This window comes from Podarcis bocagei, assembly GCF_964188305.1.
Source record: "Podarcis bocagei genome assembly, chromosome: 3".
Taxonomy (NCBI): Eukaryota; Metazoa; Chordata; class Lepidosauria; order Squamata; family Lacertidae; genus Podarcis; species Podarcis bocagei.
The window spans coordinates 42,111,884-42,134,593 of NC_138127.1; positions in this window are offsets into that span (position 1 = coordinate 42,111,884).

Here is a 22,710-nt window from a genome sequence, read left to right on the forward strand (position 1 = left end):
TGCATAAGATATGGCAGGCTACATCTTTGGCAACTGAGCTTCAGTGGATAAATACAGTGTTTGTGCACAAACTGAATTTGAGATAGGCATGGCTCTTTCAGTTACTGGCATGCCTGTGGCTGCCAAGTCAATATCTTAGGTTAGTGTAAATGTTTGAGTGACAAATACCCATTTGCACATGAATCAAGCATTTACAAAGATCCTGTTCCGAATGACATGGAAATATATGCCCTCTGTGTATGTCTTGGCCCTCTGCCCAAAAAAAGTATAGTTTCCTGCTGTGTAGGTACCGAAGTGGAAATGCGTGAGCGTTGTAAATATAAAGCTCATGAATACAGGAAAAGGCAATCATAAAATGCATGGGCTTCCACAGTTTATATCAGGTTTATGGTACAAATCAAATATATTTACGGGGCAACAGGTTTTATAAAGCTGAATAAAGACAAAAAGTCAACTTGTTCATGTCTGGCATCCTCAAACACTGTAATAAGGATGAAGATAAAGAGGAAACAAATGTGAGATATATTGAAAAATCAGTACTAGTAGAGCAACAACCACCACCAGTAGTAGTAGTAGAAATAATTGATAATGATGATGATGATAATAATAATAATTGATAATGATGAATTCTACTACTGTGGTGAATGTATCACAACTGGGTCATCATTAATGGGAACCATCAAATAGCTGAAGGGAGGAAGTTCCACAGCTAGGGTGCCACGGCAGAGAAGGTCTTGTCCCATGTTGCTGGCAAACATATTTTCCTCATAAGCAGGATCACCAACAGGGCATCCAGTATATAAATGATATAGGCCATTCATAGAGACTCTGAAAAATTAACGCCAAGTTGCATGGAATTGCATGAGGGCAGTGAAAATATACAAAGCTCCCCTATATCAGAATTGCTCTTCACTGCTTCCCAATCACTATAAAGTTTCATAATTCGTCACACATTTTTACAGCAACTGTATTTTAACAAGCATGCTCCTTAAAATGCTGCCAAACCCGCCAGTCTTACCCTGATGACTGAAGCATTAATTTTCAGGCGAAAGAATATTCATCTATTTTTATCTCGTGGCCACTTGCTGTTTTGATTAACTTATGCTGTAAAAACCAGGATCCCTTATCCCCGAGATTATATTTGTCCTGGATTAAGGCAATTAAATGATAACGATGGTTTTGCTTTCACAAGGCTGCTGCTGACACAGATAAAATCTGACAGATCAGATCTCCGACAATGTAATGGTGTCACAATGGAAGCATTTCTGCTCCACTTACATCTGTGAGGAAAAAGCGACATGATTGTTCAGGAGGAGAGAGAAAAAGGCAGCGTATACTGAAGCACCCAATTAAGCCACCTCTTTAAGGCCAACTTTCTGCTGGTCTGATATCCTTAGGCATGTTATCATAGCTAGGAACCTGTCCAGAGACATATGTGTTGTATTTGGAAGGCACCACACAGGTAAAATCAGTTCACATATGAGCGTGCAACATCATAGCAGCAGGAAAGGGCTTGGTCCCTTTCTATGGAGACCTATATCTGAATGCATCCATATTTCCTGAGTCTGATCTGTGAAGAGCGAAAGGCTGTGTTCATTCCACTCCATCATTGTTGTGATGGGTAGGGTGGAAGGAAGCTGTTTCTCTGAAACACTGTCTCAGCATTGGGGAGAGTGTCTGCAAGTGTATGTGCTGAATATGTGGCGAGTGTGCATGTATCTGTGTCTCTATGGTGTGTGTCTGCACACATGTAAATAAACATTTGCCGAGGTTATCACTGGAGGCAACCCTGGTAGAGGTGGCCAACTGGTTACAAACAAGTTTTGCTGTCCGGGCCCTAAATTGTGATGAAACTTAACTATGGTTTGCTGAAAGGATCCTGTTTCTTAAACTATGGTTTTAAATTAATAAGGCCAGTTTGTTGAGGTTAATCAGATCAGAGGTTTTCAGATCAGAGGGAGAGGGGAGAATGGGTGAGGTGAGGCTCATTTCTGCTTGTTCTCTAAATGATAAAATATGATTTACCAAGCCACTACAAAGGTAACACATACATAGACACAGTAGCTCACCAGGCCTTGGAGATTTGAATTCCTTTAAAGTATCTAGGTGTTTCTTTACCACCTCTTTCCTTATCTTGAACTGCAGCTCCCTCCTTACAACATTTGTTCTGTTATCACCAGGCTGGGCATTGCTTTTCTTTTGGGTGAAGACAAAGACCAAGAAAGTGTTGAGGAGTTCCACCTTCTCTCTGTCACCCAATAGCATTTCTCCATCTTCTCCATGCAGAGGACCTACCACTTGCGGGTTCTTCTTTTTGCTTCAAACATAGCCAAATAAATCCTTTAAATTATTCTTAACCTCTCTTGCAAGCCTGAGCTCATTCTGAGCTTAAGCCTGCCTTGTATTCAGCCTGCAACTGTTGGCTACCCGTGTATACCCCTTTGCGATTTCCTTTTTCTAACATTTCTTATACTTGCCCTTCTGAAATCTCAGCTCATCTCCTTATGCAGCTACACTGGTTTCTTTAGATGCCTCCCACTTTTCTTTCTTGTTGAATTGTCTGGATTTGTGCCTTCAGTATTTCACCTTTAAGAAACTCCCATCCATCTTGGACTCCCTTCTCTTTGAGTATTTCTGACCATGGGATCTCATCCAGTAGGTCCTTAAGCTTTTTAAAATCAGCCTTCTTACTTCCGGTTCCGGACGCGAGCAGTGAGGAAGCGCAGAAAGCTAGCTCTGAGCTTTCTGGGCGCTGTGGAAAACGTGGGTGAGACGCAAGGGCGCAGCGTACCCCGAAACCTCAGGGGGGGAACCCTTGGGGGAGAGGCCGCCTGCAGCGCGGACGCGGTCGTTTCTACCTTCTCTGGAAGGACAGAGAGAGCGCGAGAGAACGACGACCGCCAGCGCAAATTGGGAAGTGCCGATTCCACAGCGAAACGCCCGGAGCTTCAACTGCGAAAGCGTCGGAACCCCTTGGATATAAGAACGGGGTCTCCGGCGTATGGAAAGGTTTTCTTTTTGCCTGAAGTGCTTACTAGTTAAGTGCGCAGTTGATGTGAAGCCAGGAGACGCCTAGGTATTTTTTTTTACTTTCTGTTGGCCTTTTTGGGATTTTCCTCGGCAGTGGAGGCAAGATGGCGCAGAAAGAGAGTCGCAGGAGTGAGAAGGTTAGTAAACAGTCTGACTGAGTAAACTAGAGCCGAACTGACAATAAATACGGGCCATAACGATTCTTTTTATTGACTTTATTAAACTTTATTATATAAGCAAAACGCCAAACTTGGGACATAGATTGTGGCTAACGCCTTTCCAAGTCCTCCGGAGAGGCTCCATTTTGATTATGTTGCTGAACCTCTTTGATTTTTATTTCCAACGCTACCCACTTCCTTGAGGATATATATACAGACAACGCGAGCTGAATCAATCTGTACAGAGCCCTCTCTCACGTCTGAGTCTAAGTTGCGACGGGAATGAGGAGAGAGTAGGTAACTCCGAGAGGTAACTCCGAGAGGGAGCCTAAATTGCAATTAGGATTGCTACGGTGACTACCACAGTGACTGCAATTGCATGGCGAGAAGAGTATATGGAGCGTAAAGTGTTCAAGGTGCTTGAAGATCCTGAAATGCCGGGAGTAAATTAACCAGGACTATATTTGACTGTATTGGGTAAGAAGCGGGGCAGGACAATCACGTGCTCAAGAGTTACCCTCTCCCCCTCTGCTTTTGACTTTTTTTTTCTTCCCTCCCCCCCTCCTACTGGGTGTTGGGCGCGTCGCAGGTGAGGGTGGGTAAAGGACTTGGAAAGGACTGAGAGAAGCAAAAGAGAAAGTTAAGACCTGGAGCGGATTAATTGATACTTTTGGACTGATATCTTCCCAGCGGCTTTCCTTTTCCTCCTATCCAAGAAAGCATATTGAGGGATTGTGGTCATCGGCGGTCACCGGGGGTTTATACGAGTTTATACGTGTTTATACGTGTCTTTGTGTTCATGAGTTTATATGAAGGGATATAAGATATAGTAGGATCGGACATAATATATACTGCCCCCGGAGGACGCTCTTTGAAAGGAAAGGAGGAAAGATTAGAAGAATAATGATGGGGAAGGAAGGGAAGGATCTAAAAAAAATGGGTGGGACTCCAGGGGAAAGAAAGACATCGCGTCAGGAGGAGATTAAAGACCTAGATAGCTTATGGATTAAAATAAAGGAAGAATTTAAACAAAACGAAACATATATGGAAAATAAGCTAGGGGACATGCAAGACCTGATTGATAAAAAAATAGAGGAAGCAGTAGGAGAGCTCTCATCAAAAATTCAAGATTTGTCAGTAAAATCTAAGATGATTGAAGAGTCTAATAAGAAACTTCAGAAAGAACTGAGAGAACAGAAAAGAGAAACAGGGAGGATGAGGGAAGAGTTGGGGGAATTAAATAAAGCACAGGATAGGATTTGGGACAACCTTGCCATGGCCGACATGCGACAAAAGCAGCTCCATTTAAAATTTAGAGGCGTGGCAGAAGAGAGAAATGAGGATGTTAGAAAGAAAATGATTAAAGAGCTCTCTAAATGGCTGGGTTTAGAAGAGGAAGAGATAGCTTTAACGATTGACAGTGCATTTAGAATGTCTAGACCACAGCATCTAAAAATTAACAAATTCTTGGGAGACTGTTTGGTGATATTTAATTCCTTAGAAATGAGAAACCTAATTTTAAGGACGAGTTACCGCAACAAACTTAGAATCGAAGGCAGGCCCATTATCATCTACAAAGAGATTCCAATTAGATTATTAAGGAAAAGAGAGGGCTACAGACAAGTGGTTGCCGCCTTAAAGAGAAATGGAATACAATTTAGATGGGAGTTCCCTGAGGGGGTTACTTTCTTCTATAAAGATAAGAAATTTAAATTAACGGACATACAAGAAACAGAGAAGTTTCTGAGAAGATATGAAAAAGAGTTAGGAAGGATTGAATATAGAGTGCGAAGTAAAGAAGAGGTGAAAGGGAATGGGCGAGAAGGGAAGGAAGGGAGGGAGGGGAGCGTGAAAGACCAAGGAGAAAGGGGGTTAAACTCAGGAGACGAAGATGAAGAAACCGCAGTGGGAGGAGAGGCGGTTGAAGAGGAGGGGCTCCTAGGAAATAAAGGCGTCGGTTTTTAACTGGAGTTTTGATTTGAGGTAAAGTAGTTAGAGAACTAAGACAATACTGGACACTCTAAAACTTTTATCATGGAATGTGAATGGGTTAAATGAGAAAATTAAAAGGAATAAAATTCAAAAAGCTTTGAGAAATAAGAAATATGATGTAATTTGTTTTCAGGAAACCCATATCGCTAAGAGACATAGACACATTTTAGTGAATAAAAAACTGGGAGTAGAATTTGTAAACTCGGATGTAAACAAAAAAAAAGGAGTGGTAATTTACGCCAAAGAAAGGTGGGAACCAAAACAAATTTGCAAGGATGAGGAGGGCAGAATATTAGGTATCCAATTAAATTTTCGAGGGGAAAGAATTAACGTAGTGTCGGTCTACGCACCAAATACAAAAAGAACTGAGTTTCTCGGAAAATTAGAAAGTATGTTGTTAGAATTAGAACCTTATAAGTTAATCTTATTGGGAGATTGGAACGGGGTCCCAACTCCGAGTATAGACAGAAGTGAGAATCAGAGGAATGCAAATAGGGGGAAGCTCCCTAACTCATTTAATGAGTTAGTGGAAAATCTAGACCTAATCGACATCTGGAGGTACCGGAATCCCACTACAAAACAATTCACCCATTATTCAGAGCCCCACCAGAGCTGGGGCAGGATTGACCAGATATGGGTGACTAGGGCTATGGTATGGAGAGTTAAGAGATGTGAGATATTACCCAGGACCCTGTCAGATCACTGCCCCTTGACCCTGGAAATTAAAAACGAATTGAAAGGGCAGCTAAGGTGGAGGATGAATGAATATTTATTTGAAAATGAGGAAGTATTGGACATGGCAAAAAAAACTTTGAGAGAGTATTGGGAGATGAACCTGAATAGAGATACCCCAATAGAGCTGGTATGGGACGCCGGTAAGGCTGTCCTAAGGGGTTTTCTAATACAGCAAAATAGCTATAGAAAGAAGTTAAGGGAGAAAAAGAAGGAAGATATCATGGCACAATTGAGGGACTATGAAAGAAAACTTGCTCTAGACCCGACAGATGAAAGGATCAATCAAACGGTGAGGGTGCTGCAGTCCCAATACTCAGCCATTTTGAATCAAGAGGTAGAACAGAAAATTAAATTTACGAGACAAAAATATTTTGAGTCGGCCAACAAAATGGGGAAGTTACTTGCATGGCAGCTTAGGAAAAGAAAGAAACAAAATGTGATTAATAAACTTATTATAGATGAAAGGGTGATAGAAGACTCAGAGGAAATTGAAAATAGGTTTGTTACTTTCTTTGAAAAGCTGTACGAAAAAGGAGAAGAGAGTAGTGTAGAAATAGAGAATTATTTAGACCAAGAAGAAAGGAAATTCTTTACGGAAGAGGACTGCATGCAACTAAACAAAGTGGTTTCTGTAAAAGAGGTCCGGGATGCTATCAATAAGATGAAAAACGGGAAGTCCCCTGGTCCGGACGGTCTGCCTGCAAAATATTATAAAAAACTGATAGACTTGTTAGCTCCGGCCTTAACGGAGGTAATAAATAACACTCTTCAAGAAGGGAGAATACCTAGCTCCTGGAAGGAGGCGTATATTACGTTAGTCCCTAAGACTGAAAATGAAAAGACAGATATAACAAATTATAGGCCAATCTCACTCTTAAACTGTGACTATAAGATCTTTGGTGATATTATGGCAAGCAGACTTAAAAAACTATTAAATAGATATATACATAGAGACCAAGTGGGATTCCTACCGGGTAGGCAATTGAGAGACAACGTCCGACATGTATTGGACATTATGGAGTATTTGGAGACTAGACCAGACGTGCCAGCGGCCCTTATTTTTGTCGATGCAGAAAAAGCCTTCGACCGCGTATCCTGGGAATTTCTGCTACAAAAACTTGATAAGGTGGGTATAAGGGGTTCTTACTTGAAGGGTATTAGGGCAATCTATACTGAGCAACAGGCTAGGTTGATCATCAATAATAATTTGACTAAATACTTTCCGATTAGGAAAGGCACAAGACAGGGTTGCCCTCTGTCACCTTTATTGTTTATTTTAGTGTTAGAAACAGCCGCAAATAAAATAAGAGCGACCCCGGATATCAAGGGAGTAAGAATTGGAGAGAAAGAATACAAATTAAAAGCCTATGCAGACGATCTGGTCTTTTTCTTTGAGAACCCATTTGAAACCACCAACAGAGCGATAGAACTCTTGGAAGATTTTGGTAAATTATCCGGATTCAAACTAAATAGGGGGAAAACTAAAATATTAACAAAGAACTTGACAATACAAGAAAGATTACAGCTAGAACAACAGGTGGATATTAAAGTAGTAAATAAGGTGAAATATTTGGGAATTTGGTTGTCCCCAAAGAACATCAATTTGGTAGAGGACAATTATAATAAACTGTGGAAGGAAATTAAGAAAGATATGAACACCTGGCGTAGACTGAACTTATCCTGGACCGGGAGGATGGAATCGATTAAGATGTGTGTCCTCCCGAGACTGCTATTCCTGTTTCAGAGTTTACCAATTATAAAAGGTACCACCTGCTTTAAAAACTGGCAAAGGATCTTGACCAAATATATTTGGCAAGAGAAGAAACCCAGGGTGAAACTTAAATATCTGATGGATTCCAGGGAAAGAGGAGGTTTTGGTGTACCAAACTTAAGGCTCTATTAAGAGGCGGCATGCCTACTCTGGATAAAGGAATGGGCCACCCTGAATGATACTGACTTATTAGATTTGGAAGGATTTGATTTAAGATTTGGGTGGCATGCCTACCTCTGGCAGGGAAAAGACAAAGTCCACAGAGGATTTTATAATCATATTGTTAGAGGATCACTCATAGAAGTTTGGAATAGGAGGAAAAATGTGATTGAACAAAACACCCCCTGGTGGTTATCACCCGTGGATATTATTAAAATAAAGAAATCAAATATGACAGGTAAAAGGTGGACGTATGAGGATCTTTTAACTAAATCAGAAGAAGGGTGGAAATTAAGATCACAGGATGAATTGAAAGAGAAAATTAAGGACTGGTATCACCTACATCAAGTTAACGCAATATGGAGGGAGCATAAGAGAATAGGTATGGGAGAAAATAAATCTAGATTTCAAGTGGAGATTATGGAGAGTAATAACAAACTATTATCTAAAATGTATAGGCAACTGCTGGAAAGTGAAAACAAGGAAGTGATGATCAAAGAGGTAATGATTAAATGGAATAAAGATCTAGGATATGAGATAGGATATGACAAATGGCAAACATTATGGAAGAAAGGTATGAAATTTACCGTATGTGCTGACCTATGTGAGAATTTGTATAAGATGATGTATCGCTGGTACCTGACCCCGGCAAGACTAGGGAAAATGTATAGAACAACAGATAACACTTGCTGGAGGTGTAAAGATAAGGTGGGGACTTTCTTTCATATTTGGTGGACCTGTGAGAAAGTGAAGGGTTTCTGGGGACAAATTCACGAGGAGCTAAAGAAAATTCTAAAGTATAACTTTCCCAAGAAACCCGAAGCGTTCTTACTAGGGATGGTTGGGGAGGAAATAAAAAAGACAGATCAGATTTTTTTCCAGTATGCTGCCACTGCTGCGAGAATATTAATAGCAAAGAAATGGAAATCCCCAGAAATACCAACAATAAGAGAGTGGCAGGAGAAAGTGTATCAATACTTGGACCTGGCGAGGCTTACCCAATATGTTAGGCGGGATAGCTCGAGTAAAAAGATTGAAGATTGGTCTAAATTCATAAGTTACCTTGAGACTAATTTGAGAATTAATAACTTAACAGTAGACGATGGTTAACTTCTACGACATGTAAAGAAAAATGAAAATAACTGCAGAAGAATAATATAGAATACTTAATCCAAAGCTGAGGTTAATGGAAGTCAAACGTGTGTAAGGGTATGATTGGAATTTTTCTTCTTTGTAGTGTTTTTTTTTTTTTCTCTATTACTTTAGGTGTGTATGTTTTAATATGCTGTTTGTACTATTTTATATGGTACAATCTTTCTTTGTATGTGTAAGTATATGTGATTGTAATAAAGTTTATTAAAAAAATAAAAATAAAATAAAATCAGCCTTCTTAATGTTCAGAGTGCATGTCCAACTACATTCAGTTCCCTTACCTCTGTATAATGAAACCTAGGAGGACATGGTCACTTCCTCCCAAGGTTCACAGTACTTTTACTTCATTAATCAGTTCCTCTCTGTTGGAGAGGACCAGGTCCAAGAAAAATGATCCTTTGTTGCTTCTTCCACCTTCTGGGACATGAAATTGTCAGTGAGGCAACTGAGGAATCTGTTGGATCTTATATTCTTGGCAGAGTTTGTGTTCCAACAGATATTGTGTTCCAACAGATATTAGGATAGTTGAAGTCTCCCATGATTACTGTATCTCTCATTTTTGAATGTGTGGTAATCTGCTGTACGAAGGCATTGTCCAAGTATTCAGTCTAGCTTGGCAGTCTGTAGTAGACACCCACAATTTTTACCCATGTACTCTCAGTCTGCCTCTAAGGTCATGGATCTCTTCACAAGTCTACACATCCTTTACTTATAATGCTACTTCTCCTCCCATCCTGTTTGGTCTATTCCTTTTAAATATGTTATATCCCTCAATTTCTACATTCCAGTCATGAGTCTCATCCCACCAGGTTTCAGTAATGCCTATTAGGTTATATTTGCCATCCTGTATTAAGAGCTCAAATTTGTCTTGTTTCTCACACTCTGGGCATTTGGTTTAGATAGGCCTTTGGTTTCATTCAAGAGGACTCATTTGTTTTCATTGATTGCATTAGGCCCATTCATCCCTACCTCCAAAATATGTGTTTTTGTGATGCAGAAAGAATTGCAGCATTATTCTATTTTTCACACCACAGCAAATATATGGTATATTTATTTCCTTGCCATTTATTTCTTAACAATTGTGATATTGCAGTAGTAGAACCAATTATAATACACCAGAGAACAATTTTCTCTTTGTGTTAAGACATTTGCTGAAATAATATAGAAAAGAAAACTAATGCATTGATTTCAATCTATACCGAAGCCTAGGTTTAAAAAATTGCTTCAATTTTAACTTTGGGGTGTGTGTGTGTGTGTGTATATATATATATATATATATATATATATATATATATATATATATATATATATATATATATATTAATGAATTTTGAAATATGGTTGCTATCTTAATTTATATAGACTACATTGTGGTAGTGGCTCTGTTTTTAAATTAACATGGCTCAGAGAGGACTAGAAATATTGAGTTAATTTCTTTTATCTCTATTATTTTCTTTTGCTGCTCCACTTAGTTAACAGAGCTGATACATTTAAGCAATTAAATACACCAGTCAGTTGCATTCAGATTTTCTCTATGAATGGCTTCAATATATATTTCAGATTCTGCTCCCAATTTAAAAAAGAAGATAAAGAACAAGTTTTTCAGTCCCCTGGGATACAACCTATAAAGGACAGGTTCATAAGGTGTGCATCAATTTATGAAACATATATTAGCTTAGGCATAAAATGCATGTTTGCCAATATACATAGTAGCTCTATTTCCAGTTTTGGTTGAGGTCTTCAGATTTAACAAAACAGGCATTGATTAGAGTGAATGTATTTCTATAAAACCAATACACTGTTATTTTGTAAAGGGTCTTGCAATCTAAAATTTGTTTAATAAATGAAAGTTGTGGAGGATAAGTAGCATAAAACACACTTTCTTAAAGCAGTTCTATATAGTTTGAAGAAGGAACTGTCATCCAGCCCACACACCAACATCACTCTCAGTCTAGGTCACAGGCTAACACATGATCCAGCAGAGCAAAGAGTTCCAGATTCCTCAAACAAGCAAGTAAAGTGGCATGTTGTAGGAGAAGGCAACTTTCCATAGATTCTCTAATTAAGACTGGCTCCACAAGCACAACCTGCTACCTATGACTCAGCCCCTGTTGCTAAGCTCAGGACTCATTTAAGGTCATTTAGATCATCAATCCCAGCTGAGCTCCTTTGCCAGTCAGTGCTGTGGCATGAAGCCCATTGCTCTGGCATGAGTTCAGTGCTCTTGCCTACAGACCTGAATGTCTTGCCATTTGTATGTTGTGCTCTCTGCATCTGATCCAACATTATATCCCAGGCAACTGAACATTGATTGTCACGGCATCAGTTTGAAATAGAGATTCAAAACAGATGTTTACATTGCCCCCATATTGGTTATATCCCTCAACAATAAGAATCAACGTTTAACTATGATATCTGTGGCCAGCACCCTATTTGCTGCAGACTGAATTTTCTTTCATTGTAAGAATGGCTGATGGAAGCTTCCCTTGAAGACAAATAGCTACTTCAACAGGGGCAGGCAGAGGGAGAATTGGCAAAGTGGTTTAACCCTCTTCCCACAATCCCAATTCTGCTCAGTTCCCCACCAACTGCTATTTAAAGAATAAAAACTCTGCATATTAAAGAGTTACACACATTCAAAATAATGTGTAGTTTGTGTTGTAATATACAGTTACTGACTTGCACTTGCATGCATAAAAGGGTTAACCTGAGCCCTGAGCTCAGTTTCCACTTGGGAAGGGCTCAGCAGGCCACCAGAAGCATTTACCTCTTCCTTTCTCTCTGTCCTTCCTGGAAGAAGCTGGAGCTGCAGTATGGCTCACAGTTGAAAACAAACCATGTGAATGAAAAGTCTCTCTAAACAGAGATTTTTACCGCTTGCATCTTTCTGCATGATTCTTTTGTAAGGAAACAAAGTTCTTTCTTTTTAAGTCATTTGGAACCACCCTCCTCCTCCTCCTCCTCCTCCTCCTCCTCCTCCTCCTCCTTCTTCATTTTACTGCCAGTGGTTGGAGAATTGTTTGCTGTAACTCCTGGAACTGTGAGTAAAATTTTCAGATATTTGCAAAGCTAAGTGGCTGTGATTTATTCTAGCCCAAAACTTTTTTTGAGGAATACTTGTTTAAAGGTGGATGAGGGCAGATGTAATAATAATAATAATAATAATAATTTATTATTTATACCCCGCCCATCTGGCTGGGCCTCCCCAGCCACTCTGGGCGGCTTCCATAAAAACCAAAAATAAAGTAAAATGTCACACGTTAAAAACTTCCCTGAACAGGGCTGCCTTAAGATGTCTCCTGAATGTCAGATAGTTGTTTATCGCTTTGACATCTGCTGGAAGGGCGTTCCACAGGGCGGGCGCCACTACCGAGAAGGCCCTCTGCCTGGTTCCCTGTAGCTTTGCTTCTCGCAGTGAGGGAACCGCCAGAAGGCCCTCGGCGCTGGACCTCAGCGTCCGGGCAGACTGATGGGGGTGGAGACGCTCCTTCAGGTATACTGGACCGAGGCCGTTTAGGGCTTTAAAGGTCAACACCAACACTTTGAATTGTGCTCGGAAACGTACTGGGAGCCAATGCAGGTCTTTCAAGACCGGTGTTATATGGTCTCGGCGGCCGCTCCCAGTCACCAGTCTAGCTGCCGCATTCTGGATTAGTTGTAGTTTCCGCGTCACCTTCAAAGGTAGCCCCACGTAGAGCGCATTGCAGTAGTCCAAGCGGGAGATAACCAGAGCATGCACCACTCTGGCGAGACAGTCCGCAGGCAGATAGGGTCTCAGCCTACGTACCAGATGGAGACCTAACCAAGTTTTAATATGCTTGGACCAATTGCCATTGTGCCAAGTCTGCTGTGAGACAGTAAGAATCCCTCTTCCAAACCTCTCCGTCCAATAGTTTGACCCTAAGTGATATTCATCCCCACTATCACCAACCCCACCAATTATTGGGGCTTGTTGCACAAATAGGGACTGGAGGGATGTGCATGATTGGTGGTGATCCTAAGTGTGGGGTTACTAACATGGAGACAGCATCATCACACACCATGTTGTCTGAGTAAGCACCTTTCCCCATATATACCTCCTAGCCTACTGAAATTTATTTCTAAAGAACTGCTACAGAGTCTGTCAGAGTCAAGAGTGGTCAGAAACAATTAACAATTTTCCTAGCGGAATTTCCCTGTTGACTGAGATGAGATTCAACAAATTTTAGAGTACAGTGGTACCTCGGGTTAAGAACTTAATTCGTTTCGGAGGTCCGTTCTTAACCTGAAACTGTTCTTAACCTGAAGCACCACTTTAGCTAATGGGGCCTCCTGCTGCCGCCGCGCCGCCGGAGCACGATTTCTGTTCTCATCCTGAAGCAAAGTTCTTAACCCAAGGTACTATTTCTGGGTTAGCGGAGTCTGTAACCTGAAGCGTCTCTAACCCAAGGTACCACTGTAGAGCTCATTTAGTAGTCTCTCCCCCCCAGTTTGAGTAGATTAAGTTGACAGCAGGTCTATCTGCATTTCAATCCTGCTGCATTATTTGTTGCTTTTCATCAAGATTGTTGCGTGATTGTTATTTTCATTACAGCTTTATTATTCTCCATTCTGAGAATGTTTTCATTGAAATGCAAAGGATATTGTTTTTCAGACACTACCACGACTACCCACATCCACACCCAACATTTGGGAAGAGTGCACTTAATGTTCGCTTAAGGGATCTACCACCTAAAAGAATCAATATGCAGAGGAAGGAGATGGTCTGGTCTGTTTGGACCAAGTCCCCTATCAACACAGCACCAGCACAACCATCTCTTTAGTGCAGAAACCCTTACATGCGGAGGCATCGATGGGCACCCTTTGAACTGAGCCAAAACAATTCTTTCCCAAAGGCTGTTCTAAAATGGAAAAGTTGAGATCACTATGTATGTATCCAGCTAAAGAAGGAATCTGCCCACTTCCAAGCCATGGCTTTATATCAGAAAGACAGAAAGAAATGCAGTTTTGCTTCAGCTCTCTATTTTTGTCTCTGGATTCTTCCATTATGTGCAGCTGAAAGTTATTTTGGTTTTGCTGTATGTCAGAAAATAACATAGCTCTCCTTAAGGGGCTTTGATTCTGCTTATGCTATTCTGGTGACCTTCAGAAAAGGAGGTTTCTTGTATTCAAGGGCAGAAAGCAATGTCTTTAGTGATAACACCAGCACATTATAGGATGCATGTGTGGCATGAAATGTGTGACTTTCTAATTGCAATTAAATATATTCAGGGTGTTAATTGCAGCTGGAGGGCAAGACAGTTTGAAGGCTGCAATAAGGATTAGGAGCTAGGGCTGGTGGGGGGGGGGAGGAAGGCACTAGTGTCAGGGGTTGGGGGGAAGGCAGAGGGAGATGAAATCCTAAGGGTTACAACAATAAATACTTTTTATTGGCCCCCCCAAGATTCCAATTAACATTCTTCTTAGGAGCACCACAAGGATGCTTTCTAGTGTGCTGTGTAACTAAATTGGGGTTAGGGAAAATAAAGGAAGGAGGACCTGATCTGCCTCCCTGTAATGCAAAAACAGCACAACAAGAGTCTTATGCCCTAAAGCGAAGAGAAGCTGATGGAAAGCAAGCTACTTAAGCGAAATGTGGAATTCTGTAGGTTGTAGAGAGCACTTTAGCTTTATTGTCTAAGGCAAGATTGCTATTATATGGAGGCAACTACCTATTGGTTCCATATAGGCACTGGAGTTAGGAGAGGCTAAGGGGAATACCTTAACCATTAGCCAGAAATCCCAAAGCCAGGGCTGTGTGTACTTAAAGAAATAAAAACCCCAACTCTTGCTGCAAGGCAGCCCAAAATTCAGTACAAAGAGGTGAATTCTGATTATTTGACCTAAATCTAAGAAAATAAGAAAATTTGCATACTTGATCTCACATTGCATAATTTGCTTTGCTTCTTAAAACTATTATTCATTGTTGGTTCTTGTTCTGTCACAGGAAGAGGCAAGGAAGTATGCAGGGTACTGAAGTCCTGCCTTGCAATCATTGGAAATCTTATCCAGCCAACCCTTTGGCTTCTGAAATGAGAGTGGATCCACTTACCTTTAGAAATATGTTCACAGCCATAAACGCCTAGAAATTCACTTTGAAATTATACACAGTCCTGCTGAAAAATGCCCCACTCAGCCCCCAACCTTCAGGTGTTGAGTAGGTGTTGATTTTATTTTTTGTGTGCATCTTCACTTGAATGCAAGTTGAACCCTTCATATGATCAGGAAGCTTTCTTTATCAGGATCTTCAAATATTCAGAAAATTCTGCTTGCATTCACCTGAACATGAATAAAAGCTCTATTTGGACTTTTGCCACTCAACATGGGAAAGGTCAGGGACTGAGTAGGCTGGGTGACGGGCACCAGACATATTAGAGGCGGGGCTTGAGTACATGCCTCTGTCCCCATATACCAGGCATCCCCAAACTCAGCCCTCCAGATGTTTTGGGACTACAATTCCCACCATCCCTGACCACTGGTCCTGTTAGCTATGGATGATGGGCGTTGTAGTCCCAAAACAGCTGGAGGGCTGAGTTTGTGGGATGCCTGCCATATACAGTCAGAGCAGTCACATGCTCTGTCAAATGCTGAAACATGCCTTGGGTGATAATGGAGTCAAGTGTTGGTAGTGTAGTTTGGCTTTTGTGATTCTGAAATACTGTACTCTTTCCTGTAGTACTGGGTGCATTAAAAAAATAGCCATAATTTAACTGGGCACCGTATAAAGAAGTGCTTCCTTATGTCTGTACTGAATTGATTGCCCCAAGTTCTAGGATTAAGAGAAGGACTTCTGCATCCACTTTCTACACACAGTTAATTGGCCCAACAATGGCCCATTGGAGCATGCAATAGGCACACTGGTGAGGAGGTCTCTGCATAAGTTTCCTTCCTTCTCCACTTCCCCTAAAAATCTATCTTGTTCTAGGGACATGCTTTGCAACAATTGTCTTGATAAGACCATAATTATTTTCCAGGGGAGACAGGAGATAAAATTATCACAGCAGTGTCCCCAAAGAACTCACACATACAATTAGTGTAACTATTAGGTGTGTCTGCAGTGTGCCCTGTGTAGAAGAGTTGTTGAGGCAGCAAATATTCATTTGCCTATCAGAGACATGAAGTGCCTTTGAAACCTGCATAACTGTTAATATTCTCAACAGCAGGAAAGGGGTATTGGATTACCATTACACACTGCTGCAGTGAAATGTGTAGCTTGGCCCTGTTCATCCAAACTCAGGCATGTTTACTCAGAACATCACAAATGAAGCTTTCTTCACAGCAAGAAGTATTAAAGCTTAGAATGCATAGGTTGGAATGACATCAAAGAATACATAAGAACTATGTATGAATGTCCTGTTGAAGAATATGGGGCTCTGAGAGTCCAAGTTACACTTCTCCAGTTGAACCATGAAGGTCCAACTCTTCCAAAGATCTAAAAACTGGGAATTAGAATGTCAGCTTTGGCACAAAACAGGTGAAACCTGTGGAATTGTACCTGCATCATAAATTGTCAATAGCACTGGTAGTATCTCAGAGATATTTCATTGAGAGTTGCTCCTCAATATCTTGGTATTTGCTAATCTTGTGCATCAAGATGAAAGAGGGATGCAGCATAGACCCAAATACCCAGTTACCTGGACTATCTCCAAATCTAAACCTGTTTAGCACAGAACTGATCCACACCTTGCAAATTACCAGGATACCTGGCGGTGTTGCCCCATAAGTAAAATGCTAGCAGTATTAGCAATAATAACATGCAGGCTTTTGTCATGTTTGGTGGAGGTGTCCTTTGGGTCTAATATTTGGATTGGTTCATGAGAACTGCTGCAAAATATTTTGGTGGCAACAGATATTAGCACAGAACTGGACATCTGCTTTATGCTCCAAAGGAATGGAATGGTTCTTTCAATTCCTTGCAGCTGCAGAAATGGGCACGCAACATCAGAGAATAATATTAAAATGCTAAAAATATTATAAGAATTATTAATATTTAGGAGAGTGGGCTCACAGAAAACTGGGCCACCCTACTTTCAACTGCAACAAGAGGTCCTATTTTAATTTTTCTCTATATTGTTACTTCAGGCAGGGTACTTTTTACCAAAACTGAGATACAGACTTCAAATTTTCTTGCAGTTGCTGAGAGGCTCAGAGAATATTGTGTGTGAACCTGGAAGAAAACAAACAGCAAGCTATCAAAGTAAATAGCAGTCAGTTGAAAAGGCTGAATAGAGGTTAATTCAATTATTTAATGGATGTCTACTTCTGTTCTTTCCTTCGGGCAGCTGTGCTTTTGCATGTTCTGCTTTCCACTCCAGACATATCTCTTCAGAGTTCTTTCCCCTAACAGCAAGAATATTTCACCTTCCTTCCTATATACCTTAGTCTTCACCATTATGACAGTCTTCCCATACAGTTGGATGCCTAGGTTTTGCTGTGCCCACTGGTAATGTGAATGACACATTCAGTCCAGTAAAAATGTAGGATTTTTTTTTTTTTTGGGTGGGAAGGTTTTTAAAATATTAGTGGACAAAGCTTATGAGCAGGCTGTACCTTTATTTATCAAATGAGTAGTTTTAATAATCTCATACCTTTGGCATGCAACAGGGCCTGAAATTTTGGGCAACTTATGCCCATCATTGCTGCACCTTCAGCTCTTGAAACTACTTATAAGAGGCAGGGTCTGAGTATCTTAACCAGGTCTCACCAGAGTTGCTGCATATTTTCAGACTGGGGTGGCTTGGACACACAGTCCAGTCCAAGTATAAGTTACAAAGATGGGCCTCCTGTCAGTTTGCATTTCTTTGTACAGAAGGTATTGATCTGCTGTATAGAGATCTTTCCTATTTTATTGATTCAAGAGGGTTCTAGAAACTTCTCTGTGTGATATAAGCTAGTGCAAGCTGGAAGTTTCTAGCCGACAAGCAGGTTTCTATTCTGCCTAGAAAGAGGCAGAAGGTTCTGATGTTTGGGTTATTCCTTCAGAGAAGCTGAACAGCTGGTTTAAACTGGTTCTGTTATCTCTTTCACTCAAGGTCATGCTGACTATAATAATAGGCCAGAAGGAACTTGAGTTTCACTTTCTATCTCTCTTTCTTTCTGGTATGGTGTTCTGTGCATAGTACAGCTTAGCGTTAAGGTTTTGGTCCTATTGTAAGTTATTGTAAGTTTAAGTTAAGACTGCTGCAGCTGGATTTCTTATGGGCAGTGCCAATCCTCAATGTATGGATTTTTGACCATTATGCTCATTTGCCTTCAGTAGCAGTAAAGTTCTGCCAGATAAAATACAATTGCCCCTGTTGTATTTTTGGGGGAATCCTGCAACGAGCTACGTTTATTTTACTCTGCTAGCTATACACTGGAATTTGCTCTGGATCAATATTGAGCAGAATTCTTGACACCTCCATCCTAAATCCACTGAAAAAATCTGGATATTATCAGAGTTCGGAGGTAATTTTGTCCTTATATAACACCTTGCTCCAACATGCTGGTTAGGAGAAGAAAGATAAACCTGTTAGGGGTTGCAACCATTTTGGGCCATGGAGTTTTGAGAAAAATAGTTGCTGTGGTGCATATGGCAGAACACAAATGGTTGCCATGGGGATATGGCATAGCACAAAATGCCTCCCACATGTAAAAGAGCAGGGAAAGAATGACAAGAGCACAAAATGGTGCATTGTTGGTTTTTGTTGGAATATTTACTGAGACCTTTTATAGGCTCTACAAGCAGTGCTGGAGTGGCAAATCTTGCTGTACATAATGGTAGCTGCAGCACTGCCCCATCCTATCAGAATGATGGAGATTCCTGTTCAAAAGGAAAGTGGACTTGCTTAAGGCTTTTTGCTTCAGATTGCTTTTTCTCAGCGCAGGACAACAGCTGTAGCAGTAAGGCTAATAGCTAGTTGACACTATGCACTGCACATTTACATGCTTTCCACAGCAGTTGAATGAGATGCTTGGAGAGGGGAGATATATTTTATAATGCAGCTGTCAAGACATTGCCGCCAGAAAGCATAACAGGTGACGTTATGTAAAATCCTATCCAGCTGTCAGATTTCGCTTAGATTTATGTTAGTTGGTGAAGAGATTGAAAGCAGTAATGGTCCTTCAAAAATAGAGGAAGAAGACCAAAGTTATATCATGGTACTGTGCATGTTTGTTTATTCAGAAGAAAGTTCAGGAGTTTCTTGGGTCTTTCTCCCGAGTATCTTTGCTAGGATGGGAGCCATGATGTTACATAATATGTTTGGGATAACATTGGTATGGGAAGGAATGTTCCACCATGTTGTGTTCTGGTTGGTTGTTAGAAAATGGTTGGGGTCTGTTTTAGGGGCTGACCTGAAGTTTAGAAGTTCACAGGAGGGTCAAATGTTTCGATTAAGGTACTTTAAAGATATAAGAGTGAAAGGTGGAAAGAAGCACAACAGATTTTGGGAATCAAAACTGAAACAGCATTCTGCTCTAAGCTTGAACTATTGGAAAGTGTTAGCATGGTTGGAGTACTGTGGCAGAAAGAAGGAAGGAAAAGACCTCTAAGGGACCCAGGGAGGCAAATTGAGAAGTATTGGTAGGTTAGGGAAATGGTCCAGAACAGGCATAGCAATATCAGCCCTCAGTCACTCCAACCGAGCCCCCTGGGAGTGCCCCTCAGAGCCACGTGTGCCATAGATCTGTCACATGCCCCTTAAACTAGCAACTTGCCACCAGGTGCACTGGTTTTTTTTATCCCATTGCCATTGCTGAAATAAGGTTTCAGTCCAGTCCAGTGAGCTGCTGTACATGGGTTGTGTGGGTGGACGGGTGGGTGCCATCTTGTCATATGCCCCAGGCAGTCAAATTTCTTTGGCCAGCCCTGGGTTATATAGAGAGATCATGGAGCACATAGCAGTGTAGATATAAAAACTTGTGATATTACATTTTGAAAGTTTATTATATATATAGTTTGCTCTGGATTTTGCTGTCCAGAGAATGCTTTTCTGTCACAAACACTTTCTTTGAAACATTAAGTTTGTATAGGCTTGTTGAGGTTTGCTGTTCTGCTTTTGCTAGGTTTTCCTTTAGCCATAAAGTGGCCCTAGAATAGAAAGGGGGGGGGAACCCATTCACTTTCTGTCTTCATCAATCATACTACGACAACCTATACAATCCATTGCAGAGTAAAAAGACAACCACTGTCTGACTGGGAAATGTAGCAATTGGATAAGTAATGCTTGAGAAATCAGTAGACTGTGACTAACTATGGTTGAGGACTTTGCATGTCTCATGCGAGCTCTTTAGTACTGATGCCAATATCCACTGACACTTCCCAGCAAAGGCAAGGAAGAAGCCTTTATTTACATTGTCATTCAACATACGTCAATAACAATAACACAAAATTAGAAAGAACAGTGTGGTTCATTTGATAGAAAGCTGGGGAGACCACATGCAAACAAGAACAGGGGTTCTATAGCTTTAACAAATATATTTGATATGGAAGAGACTTTTTTTTCATTACTTCATTTCTATTATTAAAGACTTCATTTGTTTTTCATTCTTAAAATTATATTCATTTTCTTATTAATTCAGTATTCTTTTATTTGTTTTCATTTTTACATTTCCTTGCCTTTCTCCCACACCCATAACATATTTTCCACTTCCTGCAGATGTGGTAGCAATCAGAACTGATTTGGTAGCAGCCATGTTATTTAACCAGAATGCCCCAGAACAATGTAACATACAAGGCATTGGGATGGGGGTGTGTGTGGTAATGGCAGCCACCACATAAAATGGTCTCTGTCTCTGTCTAGAATGCTGACATTTTTTCTCAGAACACCGCAGAATGATTAAACACTGGATATATTCTGGCAAAATAAAATAGCAGCTTCTAGGAGGCAACTGCTGAGAGGACATTGAGTGCTGATGGGGAAGGCAAGTCCACCCCTCCAAATGAGTTATGAATGGGTATGAATTGGGAAATGAAAGCAAACCCATATTGTTTCATAACATTAAACTTGAACCAACAACAACAGCACTTTATAAAGGCCGTAGACCAGCGTAAGTAGGGAGGGGTACAATCACTTAAAATCATTTAAAATTAAAAAATAAAGTTAAAAAAAACTAAAAGGAGTATCAACAGAATACAGTGTGTGTGTGTGCGCGCGTGTGTGTCCATAAGAATCCAAAAGAGGGTAAGAAGGTCTAAAAGAAGGGTTAGAAACATCAGACAAGAGTGAAAGAGTGCAGAAGGCTAGAATATATAAGACCACAGCTGTCAGTCTACAGAGCACTTCAATACGAGTGCTCATTATATCTAGTTTGTGGCACAGATCATCATCCGTCGAATCTTGAGCACTGCTGTGCAGCATCTGGCAACGTTGTATGTTGTAGCAAGACTGGAACTTGAACCAAGCGAACCCCATTCAACACAATTTTTTATTACTTGCAAAACTATGTGAAAGGTCTTGCATTCTCTCAGGAAGGATGAGGTTGAAGCACCAGAAGTGCAGGATGGCTTGTGATTAAAAGAAGTCCGTTTAATCTTAATGTTATACAGTACTTAGCTTTTTACCTGGGTGCATGTAAATAGAATATGAGAATCAGAAAGCAGAAGGAAGCCATATAAGAATGAGGGAATAGTCTTTGGGTGCCTCTGGATGGTACAGGCGGACATCAAGCTCATATCCAGATCTTTTGCAGATTACAAATAAATGGATAAATAGAATTAAAAGTGTGGGGTGAACAAATAATAAGGAAATGTGTAAATTTCCCACAGACAAATTAAGATGTTTACTGTCATATAATCACCCCATATATAAATAAGAATGAATGCTTAATAAAAACTGGGCATGTGCAATTGTCTCCAGTAAAGTTCCCCAGAGGAGTTTTGCAAATTGCCTAGAATTGGCCTTTTGTAAGATATTTGTTCATGTGATCAAGAATACAAAAAGGATTGGAAAACATTTGTAGAGTATTTTAAAAATCAGTAAAACAAGTGAACAGATTAGCAGGACTTGAATAAATTCAGCAGTAGAAGAGGAAGTAGGAGATAATTAGTAAGAAGTAGAACTAGGTAACTTAGAATATGTGGAAGAGAGGGAAAAGAAAAGATATCAGAGAAGGAGAGGAAGGTAAATACTTTTTTTTAAAAAGGTATTTGTTTATGTGAGTGTTTGCATTGGTGCACTACAGATCTTGTAACAGTTGAACCCCTATATGCGAAAAATAGTTTTACCTTGTTTATTATTACTATGCTAATGGTTATGTACTGGGTGGCGAAATTAACTACTGTAACTACATCTTAATGTTTACATGCAGATTGATGTATCCGTTTCCACTAAGAGATACAATTTCTCACTAAATATTAATTGGTTCCTTTTGAAGCAAAGAACAATAATATGACATTGTTCATACAAGTAATTGCATTCAAATTACCGTTGCAGGTTGTTTTTTCCTCATTTTAAATTGAGATCAGTGATACCAGTCCAATTCATTACCACAGTATTAGTCCATATTCAATACTAGGAACACAAGCTATATGGCTGAATTAGAAAAAATGAAAGTTTGGATTAAATTTTGATCCAGGTAACATTGGGAGATGGTAGCAGTGGGAATATGTTGGTCCCAAAAGGAGAAGCACAGAATTAAAACTACTTGAGATTAAAGCCTGGGGGAGGAAACTCCACTTGGGTTAAATAGCTGGTGGGAAAACGTTAACACTTC